This window comes from Falco rusticolus, chromosome 5, assembly GCF_015220075.1.
Source record: "Falco rusticolus isolate bFalRus1 chromosome 5, bFalRus1.pri, whole genome shotgun sequence".
In the NCBI taxonomy this organism is placed as follows: Eukaryota; Metazoa; Chordata; class Aves; order Falconiformes; family Falconidae; genus Falco; species Falco rusticolus.
In genome coordinates this window covers 26,206,703-26,226,988 of record NC_051191.1, presented here as the reverse complement: position 1 = coordinate 26,226,988, position 20,286 = coordinate 26,206,703, and the positions used below count along the sequence as shown (strand labels likewise).

At 41.8% G+C, this 20,286-nt stretch overlaps 1 protein-coding gene across 10 annotated transcripts in view; it reads left to right on the top strand.

The window, feature by feature from the left end:
* The window catches only part of CELF2 (CUGBP Elav-like family member 2), a 379,621-nt gene that overhangs the window by 156,121 nt on the left and 203,214 nt on the right, over positions 1-20,286 (top strand). The window contains exon 1 of one of the 10 annotated variants that reach the window (XM_037388909.1): positions 17,151-17,267. The exons of the other annotated variants lie outside the window; for them this stretch is intronic. The gene's annotated coding sequence lies outside the window, so the exon portion shown is untranslated. Of the gene's footprint in view, positions 1-17,150; positions 17,268-20,286 lie in introns of those variants that run through there. 10 annotated transcript variants of the gene reach the window in all.

The following is a 20,286-nucleotide window of genomic DNA, read 5'->3' as shown; positions in this document are numbered from 1 at the left end:
TTAATATGGTTCAGATAGCAAAATTCAGTATTTCTGCTTGTTTTGGGAGGGGTGGGGGAAGAGTTAATTTTGCTCTTCTGTTGTCTAGGAAACAGTGGTTGTACTTACTTCCCTTTTGAAAATAGACAGTGAATTCCACATTCAGGGAGCAATGAATAAGATAAAAAGCCACAGATTAGAAGCTTGAATTAGACAACCTTTGAGAGAGCAAAGATAAGTTCAGGTGCGATGGAAACTTTTTGGTTGCACTGAAGTGAATAAGAGTGGGGCTGAAATCCGTTTTTAAAGAAAGTGCTCAGGGCTTTAAGGCTCTGGCTGTGTTGGCACTGATACAGCAAAGCGTTTAACTAAGTGCCTAATTTTAATGATATAGGGCTCTATGAGTCCACAGCTAAGGTTGAGGACACATGGGTTGGTACCAATTTTACAGGTTGGTACCATTCCTACAGTTTGTACATTAAGTACTTCCACCACTTGGAGAATTTAACCCTGTGCATATAGTGCTAAAAACGAAGAGAAAGAGACACCATCTATTGCATTTTGGGTACCTTTGCTGAAAACAAGATATCCATCCAATTTAAGGCTGTAAATACTAAAACTGGAGACAGAGTTAATGGCTGGAAACAGCCAAACAGGAAACAGGATTAAAAAAAAGAAAAAAAAAAAGAAAAAAAAAGCCCTGACAGTTGACATGATGGGCAGTAAACGACAAGTGCATTTCAGTGCAAGCTTAAAATGATTATACTTGGAAGAAGGAACTAAAATATAAAGCAAGGGCTGTATGCAACACTAAACATTCAACTGGAAATGTAGGTTATGTACTTGGTACTAATTCATGTCCCAGTGAACAGAAAAAAAAATATCTTCAATTCAGATGGGACTTGAGCTGTAGATTTTTCTGAATAAAAAGCTCTGGATAATTCTTTTCTTATGTATTATTAATAGTTCTATTACATTAAATCTAGGTGCTCAGAATGATCCTCAAGAGGTGTTTCTCCCTCTCCCTCCCCCTCCCTCTCTCTGTCTCTCTGTTGTTCCCAGTTGAAGTCTGGAGTGACTGTGCTCCTGGGTAGGTGAATCTGGGCTGGGAGAATAGGCACGCAGATGCATATAAAGAGAGAGACACAATTTGCAGGACTGATTTCTTGCAAGCGATTCAGCAGATGTGTTTTCAGGAGGGATTTCAGTGTAGTCAAGGAGGTGCTGCCCTCCAAAAGGAACAGTTTGAAAAACTGCAGAGTCCTGGGAAAGAAATACTAAAACAAATGAGAGGGAAAGGGGAGGGAGCGATTAAAAAAAGGGAACATGTTGGGAGTTGTGAAGCAGAAAGATCCTGGCAGGGAGTGAGGAACGGCTGTTCTGGATGTGTTTGAGGGCGCGAAAAAGAGCAGTGTCAGAGACAGGCAGATAGTAAATCTCCTCTCAGGGTTTGTGATTACTATGTCGTGATTAAAAAAACCACAGATACACTCAAACCAAGACAATAAAAAAGTCATGTGGAAAATCCTCCTGGCTCTTCTTTTGTATTACTGATCCAAGCAGTCCCTTGTGAAAGCGGTCAGTATTACTTTACAAATATGCATGCCATGCTCCTGACTAGCAAATTCCAGCCCCCCTTGAGGGGAGCTTTGAGAGAGGTTTTGGAAATATAAATGTAAAATCCTAAAACTGAAAAGGAATACAAAAAATGGAAAATGCTCAAGAGGATTTTTGATGGCTTTGCAGACTGGAAGTAGGATGCGAACTCCCGGGTTGGAAGACATTCCTGAAATGGCAATTAAAATTATATGTGATGGGGGTTTGACAGTCTACATGCTTTCGAATTATCCAGCCATAGCTTGGAGTGGGGTGGGTAAGGTGCAGCACTTAGTGGGATGTCCTCCTGTGGTAGTCGTTAGTCACCTTTTCTCTTCCTGTAGAGCAGAGCCAGCCCTAATGACAGTGGATATAACGATGCCTTCAGGGATGCTTAAGGAGCAACACAGCTCCTGTAGCAAGGTGTAGCCTGATTCCCTTCATCTCTTCTCTTTCACCAGTGTGTGCAGGAGTCGAGGACATGCCTCAGAGGGGTTGTCAGCCCCCCTCATCACCCGTACTCCCCCATGAACATTCCAGAGCTGATAGACAATTAGTGGCGGCTGCCTGCGCATGGCCATGAGCGGAAAGGGAGCTCCAGCTCCACTGCCTCACCCAGGGCCGGCACTTGCTTGGCCTCTGCTGTGGAGAGCTGAGAAATGGGAGTCACCGCTCAGCCCCAGCTGTGCATTTCACTGGAAAGGGTTACCTAGCCAGTCCTCTGCCAGAGGCACCCATGGCTCCTGAGGAGCTTTCCAGTGCTGCTTTTGCCTCATTTCTCCATGACGTCAACTTCCTTGGGCTGCTGCAGCCTTATGTAACTGCCCCAGCTCTCCCAGCAGCCGTTTTTTTTTGGGTTTTTTTTTTTTTTTTTTGGAAAAGCTGCTGATTCACCCTGCACACAGGTGCTGCAGCATGGCTTCAGTTGTAGCTCTCAGGTCAGGCAGCACCAAACCCCTCGCCTGAGCAGGGCTGGAGAGAAGTAAAGAGAGGGGAGAAAGCTGGAGCTGGAGGGAGTTCACGATGCAGCATATATGTTTCTACCACTCCCTTGGAGATGTTTGCACGGAAAAGGCAAGACAAACCTGATGGATAGTTGTGTTCGCAAGAGGGTGGAATGCAAAGCAGATTGTACTGACACTTAACAGACCCAGGGTTGTGTCCATGCTGCTGTCAGAGGTATACCTCCATCAGGCTTTAATCCTGGCTGCCATGGGTCATGCTAACCAAAAGGACACGATGGCAGAGACCGCAGGGTGAACCACCCATGGGCTGGGCGCCCGCAGAGCGGTGCATGATGCTGAATACTGGTATTGGCACCTCTTTGCTATCGCAGTTGATAACGTGGTGGTTATCGGCAGGACTCAGCATACCATTGGTGTGCCTTGCCCAGCCACAAGGCCATCCCCCTGGCAGTGGCATCAGCATTTGCCCCGCACAGTGCTTGGTTGTGGTACAGAGGTGGTTTTCTACCTGTGGATCCCTGACTCACAGTGGCCCATAGATGACAGATCAGATTTTCTTGAAAAAGAGTTAAAATAGGAAATACTAGCCCTGGCTCAAGTAGCCAACTGGGAAATCCAAGGCTGTAATCTTGGGTTCTTCTGTGCCCCTCGGCAGAGGAGAAGGGGTACCCCAGGGGTGTCCATCTCTCCCTGAGCCCCAGGTGTGTGGCAGACTAAACAGATGGCCTTGGAGGGCCAGTTTCTGTCCATTACTGAGAGAAGGAGCCAACGGTGTGACCCTACAGAGCCTCAGCCATCAGGACTTTGTGTATCTGCGGAGGGACAGGGTGATGTGTGGAGAGATCTAGGGACATGAGGAAAGGAGGTGTTTTAAAAATGGGGCAGTTTTAATGAATATTTTTCAAAGCAAACCAAAACTGAAGTCCCAGAATAAGGCAGTCTACAAAGATGCCAGACTTCAAAAGCTAAACAGGAGGAGATACGTGGTTTTCAGCATACAGAATGCAATATAGAAAACTGGTTCTTTGGAAGACTTTTAAAGTTTCAGAAATCAGAGTCAAGAAAGAAAGGGAAGAAGAAAAGAAAAGGTGAGTTGAGAAGGAACAAAGAGGGGTTTCAGTGTTTTCTTTGTTGTTTCAGTTTTGGGTTTTTTTGCTGCTTGTCAAAGCCTCCTGCAGGAACTCTCCATCAGTTGGCTCTAAGAAACTGTCCCAAGGAGTGCCTCCACTCACAGGGATTAGCTGCTCATTGTGAATGTGCTAATTTCTGCTGATAGTTCTGAAAATGTATTTTCTTTCTTTGCTGATAGAGACTGTATTAGCCAATAAAAATAATTAAATTTATATTATCTCGATGTAATTGGTGATTATGCCCTCTAGGTGGGAAAAAATGCTTTCAGATGAGCAAAGCCTATATTCTCTGTTCAAATGATTAAACTTCTTTAATTTCCACAGAAGTGGACTGCGGGGAGAGTGGTATCCCCCAAGCCTTCACAGAGAGGGCATTAGCAGCCATTTCCTAAAGTAATTTATAGTATAGTTCACTGTATTATGCCAACTCTAACAAACTCTCCTCCTTTACTGCTAGCATGGCTGTAATTCTGGTTACTCTACTGGGAATTTGGCTCTTGGAAAGCTAAGTGATTTATAAATTTTTAAGAAGTGATGCATACAGCTATACTAAAGGAAAATGGGCTCTCGCAGCCTGCGCACCTGCTGTCTGGGAGGGGAGAGGGTTTCTTGCAGGATTCCTCTGCCAAATTGGAAAACACTGACAATCTTTACGGTAGCTTGTTTTAACTTAGTGTTGATGAAAGGTCATTGCCCCTGGAGCCTAAAGCCCTTTGTTTACCCTAAAACGGTTAAAGGAAAGATAAGGATTTTGCAGCAGTGCTTAGTTTTGGATCATAAACATGAATTTCCCAAATACTGTCTGCTTTGCTGTCTACGTGAGCGTGCCGTGCCGTTTTTTGCGAAACCATGCTGGCTGCTAGTTAGGTCAAACTTGTGAGTTCCTTCTCCTTGCATCTATCCCCAACAGGCTTTCAGTGTGGAAAACGAAGCCTTTCTAGGAAACAATCTGTGAACAGCCTCTTTGCTTCCAGCTGGGACTTATGGGCAGTGGAAGAAAAAGTGTGGTGCAGGAGGGTTGGGAGGCAGGGAATCCGTAAAGAAGTCCTTCTGGGTGAATTGCATCCATTTATCCATATCCAAATAACAAGTCCATAGTAACTTGACATTTGATTTCTGGAAGAGCACAGTTATATGTGAAATTCTGGAATTGCCTCCAAAAAACTTCATCTATGGATACCCATGACAAACATACACTTCAAAATGTGCTTTAAAAGAACTTCCTACTAATCCATTTACCCTTAGTCCTCACCAAGGCCCAGGTCAGAAGTTGCGTGGTGTTCTCTCTCCCCTGACACCAATGGCACCTGGCACCGTAGAGAGATGGAGAAGCTGCTCGCTGCCCTGCTTCCCTTGTTAGTGTCTCCTTGTTGCTAGAGAAACGCAAAACCTTGGACTGGGATTCTGGCAGAATAAAAGCCTTTCAATTCATATTTGATCACATCTAAAGGAGGGGGAAGGAGGGATCTTGTAAAAACCCTGCTCATCCACTAGAGAGCATATAGGCAGTGCTTCTCCGTGGAGAAAATAAAAATGTCAAGCTCTTATTATACACAATAATGCACTGCAGTTCAAATGTTTACTATTGTTCTACCCGTCGCAGTTGCATGTGGAGAAAAGAGTGTGTGAAAACTGGAAGAAAGCTTTGCAAATATGTAACTTTCTTGTTCAAAAGCCTCTTACCTCCTTGTTAGTGTTTAATAACTTCTTGTTCTTAAAAAGCGTTCCATTGTCCCCATGGTAATAGTAAATTGTTTACAAAGTTATTGAGAAATCCAGCGGTGGACTGGATAAGGTGCAGAGCAAGGGCATTTGATGACATATAGAGGATTCAAGTGTTTCATTTCTAGCTGACGTGGTTGGGAAGAAGCTTCTGCAAACAAACTGATGTGAGGCTGCTCGTTCCGCAGACAATCAATGTGAGAAGCTGGCGCAGGGAAGATGATATTCTTTGAAGTCTAATGATATTAATGTTGACTCTTAAATATTTCATAGCTGTTATTCTTTTGTAGTGATTATTTAGTGCTTGAGTTACGGAGCACACTTTTTTCCCCCTAATCTGATTTCCATTTTTCCCCTCTAAACTGCCTCCTGTGTGTATACAATACATGTGTGTAACTTCAAATTTAAACCATAGGGATTTGCGTGCATTAAATGAATGGTGGTTGACCCCACTAATTAATGAAACTACACACCGGCCCCCTCTCCTGGCTGTCAAATTTACTTTTCCTGAAGGCAACGCTAGTTTGTTAATACAGTGCATGTCAGAGGCAGTTTCTTCTAGTGGAATAAGCCACTGACTTTCTCTGCTGCCCTAGTTAACCTTATTCCCTCCATCTGTAGGTTACAGATCATTCAAGTTACACTTGCAACCTGCTGTGAGAGCTAGGCATGAAAAGTAGTATATAAACCCCAGGTAACTCTCATGATATGTATCTTTTCTCTGGTTTCTTTGTGCTTGTCTTACTTTGTGGGCGCTCAAATCCTTCATAGTGAATTTGCTGGTTCATAGAGAAGCAACATGGGTTTGGTGCAGCACAGATGTAGATTCATTACATGGTCTTTCCGGGTGTATTTTTATTTTTTATGTGCCACAAATCTGACTTAGTAGTTGACAAAGCATTTGTGTAGTACTTGGACACTGGATGGATTTTCACTGAGAATAATGGACAATTTGGTCAGGATTTTGTTTGCCGTCAGCACCAAGCAAAACTTTCTTTTCGTTTGCCTTTTGCAAGTGATCAATGGATCCACTTACATTATAACCTGGAGTTAGGAGCAGAATTGTATGTTAATATCTCTCATTGCAATAAAATGACTGTTAAAGTCCATTACTTTTCTGGGGAAAAAATGGGATGTATTTAATTTTAAGTGCCTCAGTTGTGTACTAGTGCATATATAAATCCTGATGAATGAAATCAAGCAATTAGGATTAGAAATGAGTAACACAAGGCGTCTAGTCATTTTGGCGAGTTTGCATTTTGATTCTGATTGATTTTTCTAATATTTGCTAAGTGCATATGTATCAGTAAAGGCTTTGTGTCCATATGCTGTATTTTTAAAATGCCGTCATGTTGACTTCTGGGATCTAGATCTGTTATTTGACAGCATATTATGATTTAATTTCAGTTATCTGAAAAACTGCACCATTAAAATAGCTGACACAGAATTTAAGCGTGTCTGTTCATTGTTCTGTTTTTCAAGGTTTTTGAAAATTACACTTGATGCCTAACACTGCAGAGTCAGTTTACATTTCAGGCAAGGTTATTTTTCCTCTTTGAATGTCAGCAAGTATTTGTGTGCTTGTATGCAAGTGTGACATGAAAATATGAAGCTGTTTGCCTTACAGTTCTGTTTTTGCTTTTTAATTGATATTTGGGTAATATAAAGCAAGCAACTGCCTTCTGACAATAAAGTGGACCAACTTTCCCAGCTGGATGTCATATTTTACAACATCTGAAACCAGAGAAACTGTGAATTATATAAACTGCTAAATAGGATTCTGGGTGTAACTTACTGCCCTGCTGGCTGGAGGATACTGCTTGTTACTTGTGCTTTCTGAAGCAACAGTATTTCTGGCCGCTTCTCAGAAGCGCTAGGCTTAGTTATTGGTGGGGGGAAAAAAAAATAATTGAAGGAGTGAGCGCAGTACTTATGATTTCCTATGGTGAAGGAGTGGGAGGTTTTGGAAGGCTGGAAGTGAGCAGCATGGAGTACAACTTCTGAACAATTGACTGCCCTGCCTCGCTTGTGTCCATTCTGCTGCCTCCAGGTAGGGACTGGGGTGAGCTAGACAGCGTGGTGGCTCCTGACCGGGAACAGATGCTGCTGTCTGGGTCAGCTGAGATTAAGCGTTCAGTGGGCCACTTTGGGGTGGTGGTTTTGTTTTCTATTCAGTGTTACCTCACCACAGAATGTTTTATTTGCTTCTCAGTTGTGTCCCTTTGTGTTTTGCACCTGTCTTCGTTGATTTAAGTGAATCACATCATTTATTTTCACTTATAGTTGTTGGAATGCCTCTTTCCTGACATCATGCATTTGCTTTACTACATAAACCTAATGCAGAATCACTGAAACAGGTATTTTAAATTTTATCCTTAATATAAAACTTGCTACTTTATTTTTTCAGTTTTCAACTTTGCTGCTTTTTACACTGCTTCTGCTCTTCTTGCTCAGGGTCCCTGGGTTTGCTGTTGGACCATGTTTATCAGCTACCACAAGTATAGTAGGTGCTCTGCGGGGACAGCCAAACTTTTTTCAGTAGCATTCAAGTTGTGTCAGGAGGTGTAAGGTTGTATGTGTTGCTTTGGTTTTAGGAGGAAATACACTTTGGAAGGACCGGATTTGGTGTAGAGCTTTGCTCTTGTGCTAAAATGGATGTTGCTCCATGATGCATTAGACTGGGCTTGTACAAAAAGTTGCTGCTCAGAGCAGATAACTGGAGTCGTAGTAGGTATGAGATTAGTATTTGTGGAAGGTATGCATGCCAGAAAAATGTTCATGTCCATACGTTGTTGGTTTATTTTTTAATTATGAGGCAATACTAGCTGCTGGCATGAGCTAGGTTTCTTAATCAAAGGCACCTTATGATTCAGGGCCACTTCTTGAATGACGAGTAGTCCAAGAAGACTGTGAGGAGAGAGGAGACATAATGTTGAATTTATCAAGCCTGCTGTTTGGATTTTAATGGCTTGGTGGTTTGGGTTTTTTTTGTTTGTTTTTGTTGGGTTTTTTTAATTGTTTTTCACCCCCTCCAAAAGTCCTGATATATGAGGCTTAAGGAAACATCTTGAGCAAATCCCCCACAGCTGCTTCTCCTTTTCACCTTGTGCTCAGTCACAGCCCAGGCTACAGGCAAAACTGTGGTAACAGGCAGCAGGATCAGGCCCTGAGGCCAGGATGCTCTCTGCTGTCTCTGGTCCTGGAGATGGAGGGACACTCAGGGGACTTGCTGAGTTTCCATCTGCGGGCAGAGGCAGCTCATCTTGTCTGTCTCTTCATTAACTGAAAAGGGCAGAAGCTAGTGAATGATACTTCAAATATTAAAGTTTTGAAATAAATATTGAGTTTTAATACACTTTCATGTTTCTCTTCTCCCGCCATTATTACTTTATTTCGGAACCTTTAGGTTTGCTCGTGTGTGTGTGTGTTCGTCCCATCTTTTTTGAGTCTGTCAAAGCTGTGGTGTGCAGTGATGTGCAATATGCTGTGTCTTCTTCAAACCTTCCCAGCATTTCTTTCTAGGACATGGTTTCCTTTCTTTCTAGGACATTATTCAGGGTGAAGAAAGTACAGGGAGTGGCAGCAGCGTGGCTGGGAGAGGCAGCCTTGCTCTTGCCTTGACCTCAGTGAACAGCAAGCCTCCTCTTTCCTAAAGAGCTGGCCAGAGACTTTCTTGCTCTTGCAGCTAGCAAAAGGCACTCTTTTTTTCAAAATCCCACCAAAAGAACAGGAAAATACCAAGAACTAGAAAACTCCTTCATTATCTCCTCTTATGAAACCTTCCCAGCTTGTTGGCAGATGAAGAAAAGATGTGGTACGTGCCTTTTGGAAAGTTTTAGGTTTCAACTTAAACCTAAGTTGGGTGAAACCTTGTTCAAAATATGTCGCATCAGCTTATTGAGTAGGTCTGTTGGGTACAATACATGGGGTGCTGCTCTTTCCCGTAATCTGAAGGTTTCAGGGACAAAAAGGAGAGTCCTATTGCAGCAGTGAATCATGACAGTCTCATGCTGCTGCATGCCATGACCTTCACGCAGGCAGCTCTGTTACAGCCCAGAGACAGCGCCCCACGGCACAGGTGTTTGCAACCCTGGGCATGTGCCTTCTGCTGTATTTGTTCCCATTTTGAGCTTTAAGGTCTGCAGAGCTGGGCAAAAATGACAAGAGAAGATCAGTTTATACTGGTGTATGAGGAACGTCTTGTAGAACCTCTGCAAAATGATAAATTTTACATCAAAACTTTGGGAAGCCTAAAACTTGTTAACAGCTCATCCTTCTCTAACCTTCCCTGAAATGCTTTACTTTTATGTACATTCCATCTTTTTTCCTGTTAATACAGCTATCTCCAATAACAGTTCTATGATTTTTCACTCCCACGTGGTCCTAAACCTCAATTTAATATAGGAGCCTTTAGACAATATGGCAATATGTAAAGTCCTTGAAAATTCAGAGATTTAAAGATTGGTGTTGAAACTGAGGTTCATCTGTCAGTATTCAGGCAATAATGCAGCAGTTATTGCCCAGGAATTCCTATTAAACAATGCAAAACTATTAGCCTTAGCAAGAAGTATTAAAAATGTAACGAAATTGAATTTTCAGTTGCTTTCATGTTTTTAGTTTTTAGAGTCAACCTACAGTATGAATGTAAAACTTCCTGCCTGCCTAGGTCTCATCATTTAAAACTTTTCTTTTTGTAAATGTGATAATGTGTTTTTACTTACTCATTTCACTCTAAGATCATAGGCTTAAAAAAAAAAAAAGTAGCAACAATTGGCAGACTCAAGAGAAAAGTGAGTTTTATAGGTGTTGTGTATTTCTTTCATATGTGTAAGCACTTTAATGAAGAAATGTGATGTTTCCCCTTTTTTTGTTAACTGTCAAATGTCTTGGGCTGAAAATTGGAAAATTTTAGAGACTTCAGTACTCTGGATTCAAGTTCTGCTTTTAAATGTTTAAGGTAGGATTTTTTCTTTTTTAATATCAACTTACTAATTGCCAATAGGTTCCCAATCCCAAATATCCCTCTGTTGTAAGTTTTTGTGAATATTTTCCTTTCACTGTAGTTGATCTTTGTGTTGTGTATGTTTGTCAGTTAAGGGGGAAAAATTACCAATATAATTCTCTACAAACTCTAGTAATATCTCTGCCCTTCATGAAATAACACAGAGAGCTTAAAAACATGGCCTATCATCTTTAAAGGTGACATAATTTTTTAATTTTCATACAGCAGGTAAGCAGCACTCAGTCTTGTCTCAGGCCCTTTTTAAATATCTGTTTTTGGTACATGGTTCCACTGCTGGCCTTGATAGGATATTCAATAATCTCATTTTTTACTAGATTTTTTTTTTTTTTTGTCTCGCAGTCCTCATGCAACCTCCTGCTTGCAGTATGAATTTTAAATCCAAGTGATTTTTTCCTTATTTCCAGCATTTGTTCTGCACCAAAATTCAGCCTTTTCAGCTTTTCCAAATTTCTTCTCACCTGTGTTCTGCAGTGAGTTCAGTCCCACTTTTCTGTATTAGTTAACCTTTTGCCCTATAAATATTCGTTGATGGAAATTTTTCTCAGTTGGCTTAGGTTTGTGATGGTTGGCGAGTCGAGGCTGATAACAAAACCCCGCTGCCAGTGTGCCGAGGAAAGCATTAAACCACAGCTGTATTCCTTAGTGCTCCTGTCTTTACCTGCCCTTATCGCATACCATTACACTTGATTTATCCAATGTAACGTGATCCTTGTACAAAGCCCAGCTTGGCTGTCATAAGATCTTCCATTTTCCTGCCTGTCTTTATCTCTTTTCCAACTGCATTTTCCCTCATTCAACAAATAGCTCTGATGCAAAACTTTTGGAGTAAAAGGAGCCAGGACTAAATTTGGGCAACTTGGATTTGGATGGGACTCAGAGGGATGAATGTGGTGGGTTTTTTTTCCTTTTTTCTGTTTTTTGATCCCCTGCCCTTTTAGCCTCTTGTTTTCTCATTTCTTTTATGTGATATTAACAATCTTGGTTATCTCAGTATTGGAGAAAGTCAGCAGTGAGATGCACCGCTGTGTGGCATATCCATTTGTCTATGTGTTTTCTTGATCCACATACAAGTGCCTTGGGAACCCAGCTGTAGCCACCTCAGGCTGTTTTTTTGGGGGGATGCAGAGGGCAATTTTGCATTTCCGTGAAGCTAAGTACTTAAAAGTTAGACAAAGTAGCCTGGGCAAAATATAACAATAATTTCATACTAAGTCTCACTAGGACACCTTCCTCTTCAGGCTTTGACATAAAAAAGCTCTTATTGCTAATCTTTGCATTGGATCAAGCTTACACTGAGTTCAGCAAAGAAATTTTTTCTTCCTATCTCCCTGCAAATTAAAACAGTCAAAGGCGTTAGATAAAAGCAAGTTGCAAAACTGGAAGGTGCTGCTAAGTTCAGGTCATTAAAAATAATATCATACCTTTAGAAATCTTTAAATTGATTGAAAAATGCAACGTTTCTCTGAAATAGCAGAACCTAAAAACCTAACCAGAACAGATTCCTCTGTCTTGAGAATCATAAACCTCAAGGATACTAGTTTCATTTTTTTTTGTTGTTGTTGTTTGTAGCCACATGGACTGAAAACTTACCTTGTCCATTTTTTTAAAGTGAAACCCGAGGATCCCCTGTAAATCAAACAAGTTGTGTTCTTTCAGTTTTGATTTTGATTTGTACTGGTTTTTTCGGATGCATCAAAAACATAACTTGCAGTCAGAATGTGAATGTCCTTGTCAACATTTCAGTAAGCAGAGGTCAGACTGGAACGTGAGAACAGAACTTACATATTCATAATTGCATTAATTGTCCCAAAAGAAGGTCTTTTATTATACACTGTCCATTTGCATGCTTAGTAGTTTAGTGGGTACTGTGAAGATGTCAGCTGCTGCTCTACTGATGTATTTTATTTTGCGTAAGCCTACATACTTTTTCAGACAAGAGTATTAGTGTAATCTCTTTCTGCGTGATAGGGATGTGGGTTCAAGTAGGGACGTGGGTTCAGTGCCTAAAAGAAGGGATGGTAGCATTGTGTATCTGTTATAAAGGATGAAATCCCTGAAATATTCCATTCATCTATGCAGATAAACTGAATAGAGTTCAAGCAGTCCACAAAACGCTGATGAAACCTTACTGTATGATCTGTAAGTCTATGAGCACCCGTCTCAAAAAAACCCCCCAAACCAAAAAAAAAAACCAACCCCCAAACCACAAAAACCTAAAAAAACCCAACCAAAACTGGCAGAAAAGAGAAAGTTAGTAAGTATGAGAAGAGATTTGGAGGTATTTTAAAAGGTGAGGTGACTGTAAGCAGTCACTGTACTGAAGGTAAGGCAGTACTTTAACAGTATGGGGGAGGGAGATAGGGCAGGCAAACCATGTGAACGCTAATGTAAGCCTGACTGAAAACTGGTGTGTGTTCCATGAACAGCTTTAAGGTTTTGGGGAAAGAGCCATATAATGAATCAAAAAGAAGAAAAGTATAATGAATCAAAAAGAAAAAAAAAAACCAACAGTATAACAAAAAAAAAAAAAAAAAAAGAATTAAAAAAGACTGTCATCAGTGAAGTCCACAGATGCAGCCACCTGAGGATGAAGAAAACCAGGTGTGATCCACTATTGCTTTTGGTCCAGTATTTAGTGAGGTCTTTGTTACCGCTGACTGTGCTACAGGAACGTTTGAGGCTCTAATCTGCTCCGTACTGCCCTGAGCGCAGTGGTACAAATGCTGTATCATGTTCAGCAAAGCTAACCCTGCCTTCTGTTGGGATGGTGGCAATGGTGAATCTGGCCAGCAACTGAGAAAAGGTGGCAGAGTTGCAGGGAAGACAAAATGCCAGGGGTGGTACGAGACCCCACTTGATTACTAGTGAAAGCAAAGCCTGCCACTGGGTTTCCCCCCCTTTTTTTAGTAAGATGTGGTTTAGCAAAATTGCCGCCACGTGCCTGCAGAGGTGATGAGCCCCAGCTGCACCACAGGGCTTGCAGGCACCCAAGCTACACGGAGCATGGTACCATCAGCGCAGCGGATGTTATGCCATAGCTCGGGGGTGGGGGGGGGAGGGAAATCAATCCAAGAGGCAGCATGTAACTGCTGAGAAACACAGGGTCTCCCCAAGCCCCTGTGCGGGTCAAATGCAAATGCACTCGTAGGATACAAGAGGCGAGTCAGAAACGGAGAGAGGGCTGTGTTCGAGCCTTGTGCCAGCTTCACCCTCGGGAAGCTCAGAAATTCGGACCTGCCGCCCTGCGATGGTGCCTCTTCCCCCTCAAGTGCAACCTCTTGCCAAAGGGGTTTTAATGTATTTTTATGAATGCCTTGAATTGCAGCCAGGTAATTACCTTCCGGAAATTTTTACCTTGCTAAATGTTAATCTATAGAAAGTGAGTGAGGAAGGGGGGGTGGGGGGAAACAAGCTACAAATTTATTAGCATGATAAACAACCATCTCAATTTAGAAGCCTTATAAAGGAAGCTCTAGGTGTGATCTTTGGGGAAATGCTCCAATTCTGTAAGTGCTAATCCTAGGAGGATATTTTTCCTCTGGTGGATATGCACAATGGCCACATACAGGACCCAATACATTGAATTTTATTCCTGAACTACCTGCAATTAGCTTTGAGCAGCATTGGCCTGTTGCAACAGTGCTGAGTGTCAGATCTGTGCTTGTGACTTTCCAGGAATCAAAAAATAACATCTCTGCTGAAGACACTGTTCACTCAACCTTGATTTCAGACTTAGTTTTATTTTTTCAATTCTTCTGTTAATTTCTTTCCTGCATTCCATTAAAAATAAGATTTATAGGTCAAGGAGCATTAAAACGATTAACAACCCCCACCCCCCATCCTAAAAACAATAGCAACAGACTTTCTGCTTTTGTTGATTGTGCATTTTACCAAAGATTTATATTTTTCACATCTGTTGACTTCCCATTATAGTTTTCATCTTGCATATAAAATGGATACAGCAGCAAGATAAACATTCTCCCAATGGCTGGAGTAGGGGAGCTTAATAATAGCTCTGATTCCCCTCCCCCCAAAAAAACCAACCCAAAACCCTCACCTAAAACAGCCTTTATTTTTTATGATGTCACAACTAGTGGAGAGTTTGACATTATCATATTAACTGCTAATGTATAAATGCAACACTAATATACTAGAATTAAAACACTGTATAATGACCTTCCCTTGGTTCAGCCATTAAAAATACATTAATAGTCTTTCTTGCAAATTGGACCTGATGCAATTTATTCATCAATAACTGGTTTGTGGTGGTTTGTTTGTTTTGGGTTTATTTGGTGGTTTTTTTTGGTTTTTTTTTTTTTGAATGGATATCTCTATTTTCTGGAAAATTATTCTGAGTCTGTCTTTTGCAAAGTAAAAGCTGTCAACAGTTCGGGTGCACTTATATAGCCTTTATCTTCTATAGAAGAGCAGTAGCCAGAACAAGGAGCTCAGTTCTAACCTGTGTTCAACTAGAGGCATGGGCTAGCTTTACCCACCATGGTGTTGTTCAACATGCTCATTTGTAAAGTGAGCGTAATGCCCATCTCACATGCATATTGAGACTTAATAAACAGGTGTTTGCAACTGCTTTCACATCCTGCTAAGAATCACACTATGTGAGTGCAAAGCAGTTGTTGCTGGGAGATGAGAACAATGTTGGAGCGAAAGCTTTATTGCAAGGGGGGAGAGGGGTTTTACAGTTTTTTTTTTTTTTGTGGTTTTTTTTTTTTTTTTTCTTTTTTAAGGTACTTTGGTACCTTTTAAAATCTTCCTGTTTTGAAGTAGGTGGGGCACAAGGTGGCAAAAGCTCTCTCTGCTACATCGTAGGTGCTACTTCCAGCATCCCCCTTGCACATCCTGCCCGCATCAAGGCTTTCAGGCTTTAAAAAACAAGCTTGGAGTCGAACAAAAAGACTGCTAGAACAGCAATAGGCATGTCGAAGCACACTTGAAGATAACAGCTGTCAGGACACAGGAGATGAAAATGCAACCAAGTACACAGGCTACAGGAAAACTTGGCCTTGGGCATTTTGCTTTCACTTCAGTAGCCTTAACCCTTTGCATGCCAGAAACCAGTTTTAAAGTTGGGGGAGCACAAAGGAGGAGAAAATCCTTTGTGAGTTGTTTCTGAAAACTGAAAATACACAAGTAACTAGTAAATAGCTTCTGGGTCACTGTTATAAAGTACAGGCAGTGCTGCACTCAGGCAGCTTGGCTTTTATCTGATTGTGAGCCACGTGTTTTGTCATACAGGAGCTACTGCCAACCCAATTTTAATCAGTTGCAATTTTGTTTTTATGGCTAAATTAGAATAGCTGGGATTGAACAGGAAGTGAAAAGAAATGTCTGATCAGAAGCATTTCTATAAAGCAATAACTCTCTCACTTTAGTGTCATCAAGCATCTCCAATCTGATACTCTTCATTTTACCCGAATATTACCAGGGCTATAACTCTAATGTATTTTTGTATCAGCCTCCTGATTGCAAAGTTAAATAAATGGTTCATAAACCATATGGAAAATTACCCCCGAAGACCTTGCTCTCTAAGATATGTCAGTACAAGTACGAGTCAGGAGATTGGCAACAACGAATGGAAACTTTTGGTTCTGTTGTCTCAAATCCACCTTGATGTGGGAGCAAGCAAAAATACTCCTTCCTGATGACTGTTCAGGGGCCGATGTGGAGAGCTGGCAGTGTCAGCTGCTGCGAGTAAGCGGACACGTATTTGGCATGTGCCTCAGCAAAGCCCAGTACAGCTCCCAGACAGGCTGGGGTACGTTAGCGGGACAGCACTGGATTGGTGGCTACACTCTGATCCGTGACCCCACAGAGCCTCTCTCCCCTGAGTCTGTTGCTCCTGCACTTTCCACCTGTATTCAATCCAGTTAAAACAAAACCAGCTACACACAAGCTTCTGCTGGCATCTGTTTCCATGCCTGTTGTCTGAAACAAAGCCCAATTACCACAGCCCCCTTCCTTGATATTTTCTTTGACTCACCCAGTTGTCTACGGCCTTGATATCTAAAGCATAAATGCCAAGGCTGAAACGTGCACTCAGTTAGAAGATGACTCTTGACTGACCTACATAACAGTTCATTCATGAGATAATGTGACCTGGAGTCATGGAGATAGAAGTCAGTTGATTGAGCTGGGTTGGCTGTGTACACTGCAAACTCTCCAGTGATTGAGGAATCATCTAAAATTAGGCGTACGCTGTACGTTGCTGAGAGCCTTTCAGATCCGACTCTCTTTTGGTAATATTTCTTTTATGAGATGGGTGTAAAATTTGTCACATTGTAATCCTTTAATGCTTAACTTTATTAGCATGAAGTACTTAGGTATCAAATAAAATGAGCAGTTAAGTGATTTATATTTCAGGTCTGCTCGCGGTTCAGGGCGTAGGTAGCCAGCCTCCCATGAAGTGGCGAGAGCGTGCATGGTATTTACCACTTCCTTTGGAGAGCTACAAAATGGTGCTTTTTGAAGATGAACCTAGTTGTGCATGTAAATCCCAGCTGACTACTACTGTGCCGCCAGTTAATATGTATATTTATATTAAGGGTTATTGTGCGTTTGTAGTGAACTGCCGGGTATTTTGCCTAGCTTTTGCCTCCTTGATAGTGAACTCGCAGCTTCGGCTGCCGGGGGGGGGGTGGGGGTGGGTGGGGAAAGTAAAGCAGTGAGCGAATAGTTTAAGTGTAACGATTAAGCGACACTTTTCTTATTACTAAGCCACAAAGGAAGCCCAGATAAAGGTTGTAGGTCAAAAAGAAACCTTCAGGAGCATGCTCGTGAAGTGAGGCGGTTCAAGAGAGGCTGCAGCTGTCACTTCCAGATCTAAGGGGCTGTGAGGTATTTCAATGATTTTCTTATCCTGTCTCCTCTTAAAGATTCATTAAGAGAATAATGTGAAAATATCTTGTGTTCTCTAGGGTGCATGTTCCTCTTTTTTTTTTTTTTTTATTTTATTTTTCCCATCCTCTGTGAGCGCAGTAGGAGAAGCCCTCTGTCGCATCGAGCCCTCGGTTCCTCTCAGATGAAGCTGCTTCAGTACGGAGGGATGCATGCCATGAGGAGGAAGGGGGGACATTTTGTACGGGGAGGCTGCCCGCTCTTCAAAACAAATCTGGGGCACAGCACCACCATTTTTAAGGCTTTCTCCTTTATCAGGTGCACCTCGTGTTTTTTACACCTGTGTTTAAAAAGCAGGTTGCATGCTACCTCCTCCTGTCCCTTCGGTGCCTGCCTTTGGTGTTAGCTCTGTGCTGACACAGATGTGATCCTCTGTAGGGGAGGGTAAAGATTAATCAAAAAGCATAGGAGCTTGCTGTTGACTATCCAGGAGAGGCCTTTGTGAGTTTCTTTGTTTTGGAGTTTTTTTACTTTACAGTGTATAAGAAAGAATAAGGAAGTAATGGCCTGGAACAAGAGTAAAAAGGCATTTAATTTAAACTTTTACTTTGTACCTTCCGCAGTTTCGTACGATCTGTTCTGTTAATGCTGGGTACGTGTGGTTTGGCTCAGAGTGTTGGGCAGGTTGGCCGAGGAGAGAAAACTTCCATTTTTTGTGGGAGTTTTTTTTGGTGTAGATAGACCACTCCGGCTGGGAGCTGAGGCTGAAATTGCACAGGGCCCAATTAGTGCCTGCTGGCTTTTCTGTTTGCTCTTGATTGGTTGCAGAGCCACAGGTTTAATTAAGCAGAAATGGGGATGTAGAGTTAATGTTCATTATAACTAAAATCGAAACAGCTGTTTACCTTGCCGAAGCCTTGTGTGTTAACGTCCATAAATCTCACCCCGAGGAGAGCTCAAAGGAGCTATCCCCTGTAAAACACTCCTTTTCTGATACCATATCATTTTACATACTCATTTTCGCAACATTTCCTAATCATATTAATTAACACATTAGGGTATAATTCTTATTGTCTGCAGAAATTACTTCAATTAAAACTATTAACATATTATCGTGATTGTTATATTATTACAACTGGCTTTGTTACTAACTCAATAACTACTCTAGCAAACCCAAATGTTTGAAATTAGCATAAAATTGTTGTGGCTGCACTTTCCTCTTAACTGCTGTATCAAGTCTCACTGTAGACTTCCTGAATGTTTTCTGTGTCTGTGCTGGGGTTGCTACAGTGAGAAAAGATGCAAGGGGCCATGGCTGTCCTACAAGGTGAGGCTCGAAAGTGTTTGTCTTGATTAGCTACTGCCGTGCCTAACAGGAGTGTGACCGCTGTGCGGGAACATATGGAAAGAGTAAATGCTGCAGAGGAGGACAAGACAGTAAGGGATATAAATTGGCCATATTCACGCTAAAAAATTAGTATGGGGTTTTTTGGGGTTTGGTTTTTTTTCCCCTCCTTGGTCAGACTGAGGTTTTGGCCTGGCTTTCTTGGCAGAGGGCTGAAGGCAAGAGGCTAGCTTTAATATTGGACATTGCCTGTAAGAAGATTTTGAGTGTAATAAAATGAAGTATGCCCTCTGTGTAAAAGGCAAACATTTATTGTGAGTGTAATTGAAATCTCAATGTTCTAATCAAGGAATTAGTATTATTCCAGATGTACTTATGAAGTAGAAAGAATGCTGTTACGGGGGTGTGTGTGTGAAGCTTCAATAATAATACATTTCAGATGGATAGGCATACATTTCTGAGTATCTGCCCCTATCTGTGGTGTTCTGCTCACCCATACTCCATGGGTCATGAGGCTCTAGGCTTTTAATTTTTGGAGCTGGGCAGTGGTTATGGAAGTTGTTGGATACCAAGGGCTTCCCTGGGAGGGGTATGTTGATAGTGGGCGTTTCTTCTTCCTCTTTGCCACGAGAAGCATGATGCTGATGTTGATAATTTCTTCACCCTCACTCTGAGCTCTGCTTCTGGCTATTTTTATGGGTTTTTATGTTTTCTAACATGCTTTTACACCTTGCTCTTTCTTCATTGGATTGCAACACCACATTAACCCTGAATTCAGTATGTATGCAATTTCTTACACATGTTGGATACTTTTTCTTTCTTATCCCTAAAACCACAGATTTGCATTTCTTTAGTCAGCTACAGGTGCATTTTTATCACGCTGGGGTCTTAAGTGTCCCTCTGTGCCTTGTCTGATACTGGCTCTTGCCTCCGCTCCTCTGCGCTGCACTGTGTGTCGCCTCTTCTGAGGCCGCTGCTATGAAACCATGTCTGTGTTCCCCTGCACTCTGTCATTATCTGAGCATCATAAATATTTCATCCTACACAGAGTAACTACTTGTTACTACTGTCTGTATAAAAATTATGCTTAAACCACATCATTATGTGAAGATAAGCAAAGTAAAACAAATTAGACAATAGTTACCTGGTCATTAGGAAAATTGCTGCTGCAGCTAAAGCAGATAAAATGAAACTGGGCTGGGCAAGATGAGTATAGGCAAGCCTGCCATGCTTGGGTCCCGAGGCTGTGCAGGCTCAGCACAAAATCTGTGGCCTGTTACTGGCACCAGCAACGCTGTGTTTACTGGGCTACAGGACTTGAATGTGATGAATGAGATCATTATTTGGGTTTACCCAGCTTGGCTGGGGACCAGGCTTGGTGGCATGGGATGTCCTTTCTGGTCTTGGGTTCTGAGCAACACCTTAAACTGTTAAAATAGAAAGGGAATACACCGTGACAGAGCAGATGTATATTGGCGTACTGTTAGCAGGCAAGCTGAATGGAAGGCAAGAAAGTTGATCTAACTGAAGTAGGTAACTGCTGTCATTATTCTACGACATATGTATTCTATTCATTTGCATGATATTACTGTGAAAAAGCTGTTATCCTGCTTCACAGATAGATGGTATTTATTTATAGTTGCCCTAGAATGCCTCTATAGTGGATGGAAGGAC